Source organism: Drosophila ananassae, chromosome 2R, assembly GCF_017639315.1.
Source record: "Drosophila ananassae strain 14024-0371.13 chromosome 2R, ASM1763931v2, whole genome shotgun sequence".
Lineage (NCBI taxonomy): Eukaryota > Metazoa > Arthropoda > Insecta > Diptera > Drosophilidae > Drosophila > Drosophila ananassae.
Genome location: NC_057928.1, coordinates 14,338,945 through 14,343,228, shown reverse-complemented (window position 1 = coordinate 14,343,228; position 4,284 = coordinate 14,338,945).

Here is a 4,284-nt window from a genome sequence, read left to right as displayed (position 1 = left end):
GATGCAGATGGAAGGATAACGCTGTCCTGGTTACAAAAAGGCCGAACAATCCTTCAAATATATCCTTCGATACCCATTTCCGTATCATTATGATTTTGGCCCAAAATTGGGCCAACCTATTTTAAATTCTTTATCTATTTACGTTCCAGTTATGGTAGCTTGCGTTTAAAGTTAGTGTTGGATCTTTATCAATTGTCAATATCATAAATACTATATTTAGATAGGGTTGACCCAGTCTAGTTTAGTCAAAATTCCACCGCTAATTAGTAGTAGTATTACTCGCGATAATATTTAATACCCAATTTTGATCAGCCTTTCGACAATTTCCGTGATAACTCTTATCTTCGAACGAAATTGGTTCTTCTTTTTCAATGAACTTTACTATTATTATTTGTTTTAGTTGCGATTAATTGGCAAGACTGATAAGCTTCTTAACAAATTTATGCCCATAACAAAATACTCAAAAACGTATAGAAACATAGATCCTTGAGAGTTCGACCACCACCCCCGACAAACCAACAGGATTATTATAATGCGCATCAGTCGAAAGGAGAGAGGATTATGAATAAGCCAAGGAAACAAGTGGATTAAGGGGTTGTCAGACAGACTGGGGAAATGATTTCTGTTAGCGTTTTGGCTTTTGCGTTTATGATTATGATCACACTCGAAGGTCCTTTTTTCCTCTTCCGCCCGACCAGAAATAGAAACTAATAAGTAAAATGTGTTTTTCGGACTTGTCGTTAAACATTGATTTCAGCTGGGCAGTAGTGGTGGTGGTTAGCGGATAGTGGGTGGTGGGCGGTGGGCGGCCTATGGTGGGTGGTATTTAACACCCCCTTTTGCAACTCGACAACATTTGTCACAAGGCCAAGAGACAGTAGTCTCAACAGTTGTTGGCGATTATCATTTTGACAGTTGCTTCTCGCTTTTCGGCTTTGTTTTTGTTTCAGTTCCCTTGGCTGCGTTTTTTGGACGCCCTTTTGATTTATGCATTTTTAAGCGGTTCGCTTATTGTTTCTGCGCACAAATATGGCCCTATCTTGGTATCTGCAAGATACTGGATATTCGGTGTGTGAGGCGATGTCCTTTCTGCGCGTAATTTGTTGATTTATTGCAGGCATCTTCATTAAGCAGTACTCTTCCGCTTTCGGGCCAACATAATTCGCTTACCGTTGCGGCGTTCATTATCGTTATCCTTTTCGGCATTGTCCTTAGCCTCGTTTGTCATGCTCGATGCGTCTGCTTAAGTTTTCGCACGCTCCAACGCCTTGGCATCCTTGGTGTTTCACCAACCCACCAACCCACCACCCACTGCCCACTCTCACCCCCTCTCCACCTCGGTGGCTGTGAAAATTGAATTGAAAACGTGCTGAAGCGTTAAATGCCCTTGTGTCAACTGGAGGATGCCTGTCAGTCGGACTCTCGGCTTGTGTCCTGTGTGTGTGTGCGGCGACATATGAGAATGTGTAACCTCAGCACATGCTGGTTTAACTCTGCCCCAAATTCCCGACCAAGTGGCAAGCAGGAGTGGCATAATTAATTCCAAATTGCATTTCTTAAAGGCCTTAGCAAGTTTTCGCAAGCTCAAGGGATTTTCTGAAAATCTGTTTCTAGTTTGGAATAGGTTTTTTTTATACGAAAAGCTGTATATTTTTTCTTTTTTAGTTTTGGATCTATTAAGTATAACAACCCGTAGCCTTATTTAAAAAGACCGCTCAATAATTACGTTACGAGAAGAAGCTCTACGTTTCGTAATGTTTTGTTGTTCCTACCCTACAACAGATGGCGCCAACTTCATGTAAAATGTGATTATGACTTCTACATATTTCGACATAATGTACCGGTAGGTGGCGCATGTAAAATTAAATTTTTCCTAAGCAGGATTGGCAGCACTGGTCATGACAAAAAAGTGTTGGAAATGGACGGCGTTCGGCCTAAAAAATATGAAAAAAATGTGGCCAGGTTTTTGAAGCTCGGCCTGAAATTTTAAATGTAAAATTTTTTTAAATTAAGTTGCATCTTCTAGCCGCTAGATGGCGCTGGCGACAAGATAAATGTAAAATTCGAAACCATCACAGTGGCTTTCAAACTAGTGGCTATGTAAAATATAAGTAATAGTCAAGACAACAAACGCTAGGTGGCGCTAGAAGCAGACGTAAAACGGTTTCGTTACGTTGCTTAGTATATATAATATATATTCTGGATCTAGATCGGCGTTACTCCAAACAAAATAAGTCAAAATGTTAAATAATATCTAACCAATGTTCCGGATGTATTTATTTTATGGAGTAATATGGTTCAGAATCTAAGGTTCTTAATTAATACTATTTAATCATTTCATTTCTTAAAAAAAGAAATCCACCTTAATTAGATCATTCTCAGAGAAACAATAAAACCATTACCGAGTATCCTGTCCCATAAATGAGCAGATATCCTTGCTTGCTCGGATCGGAGCCAACCTCTGGAAATTATGTATACGCCCCGGCTTGTCAACCTGCCTTTATGGCCATTCCAGTGTTTATGTTACTGGCGGCAAGCGAGAATGTCGCCGTTAGGATGGCAGGACGAGAATAAGTTTCAGGACGAGATAGAGGGACGACTGGGGCGGGGAGCGAGGCGACAGGAAACAAATAGACAAAATGCAAACTTTATTTTTAGTAGTTTTTGGCGCCGCGATTCCTGTAACTCGACGTCGGCAACAAATGCAGTTATCCTTGCCGCTAAGGATGATTATCCCGATGATGATGATAATGATGATGGGGATGTTGGTGGGAATATTGTATCCTTGCTGCTACAACGAGAGCTTCAGTGATTTTTCTCTGCTCTTGGCTAGATAGAATGGTATGGCTTAAATGGAAATGTCTTGGCAAAATATTTGCATCCGCTTCAAAGGACCAATTTGCGTATTTATTGAAAAAGGAACAGATTGAAATTGTCCCGCCATCTCCCGCTTTTGAAATTGAATTTGTAGCTGAGTTTGTGGCGCAATTAAAGCGGTCCACATTACCAGGAAGCTTTGGCTTTTTCTTTTTTATGGGATGTCCTCAAAAACGCAGTAAATGCGCTTGGCTCGCTGCCAGCTAGGCGGCGTTGTCCCTTGGCAGGACACTAGACACCGGACACTGGTCACTGCGCCATGACCGTCGCTCCTTATTTTGCGTATATATACGAGCATTACAAATGCCTGTCAACGGCTCGCAAAATAGATTGCATTGTCTGCCGGATGCCAAGGATGGATGCCACAGAATGTCCTTTGGCGAGGTGCGTGGGCTCCTGCTTTCTTTATATCCTTGTCTCTGAGTTCACTGACTTGGAAAATCATAAGTCTTTGCAAGTCCTATGCAAGTTTGCTTCGTTATAATGCAAATAAAGTTTATTCTGTCACACATGTTTTAAATGGTAAATTATTGATGTTTAATCAAGGGTATAATAAGGGTTTTATCTTTGACTTGCAGGATTTATTATTAAAGGATAATAAGGTGGGTTTTAGGTTTAGAAGCACTTCATCTTGAGACTTTCTTTTATCATTATAAAGTGGCTTTTAAAGTATCATAGTTTGGTAGAATAATCCATCTAATAAAAAGCTTAAAACTCTCTTACAATCTATTTCTCTTTCTTAAGTTCCTGTTCTATTTATTTTAATATTTATAATAGTAGTCCGCTTTGCTTGACCAATCATCTCCATGTCCATATTTGTAATGAGTCCATAAGCCTTTAACCCGGACCATGTCAGCGGGGGCACCAAATCCGCCAGCCTCTCCACCCATCGCCCAGCCCAGCCCAGCCATACCATCAAGTGGGCGTGACTGGGCGGGTCATAAACAACCTCTCACGGCCTCTGCCCGAGTCCAGGCTTCAGTTTCCAGTTGCCATTTCCCAGTAACCAACGATCCGCGGCTAATCGCCCAGTCAACTACTGGAAGGAGCCGAGGCGAACCCCAGACAGGCCGAAGAAGCTGAAGATGCCGCCGGATGATGATGGCTGATGATGATGATGATGATGGCCATGGCCAAAAACAAAGTCAGAGGTTAAGCACGTGCGCATCACTGTGGTCATCCTGGCCAGTTGATTCCTTGGGATTCCTTTTGGCTAACCACCGTCCGACCCCGTCCTCCCTCGCATTGCTTTACGATGGTGCCCCTCTCGTTTGTTAGCCGGCTTTTGGCCAATTATAACCTTGGCCTGCTGCCGCCATATCTCACATTTTTTAGTACGTGGCCGGGTCGGCGGCAATGATGATCATTTCTTTTGCTGGACTCTGTCTGTCTGTCTTTCGGCCAGGT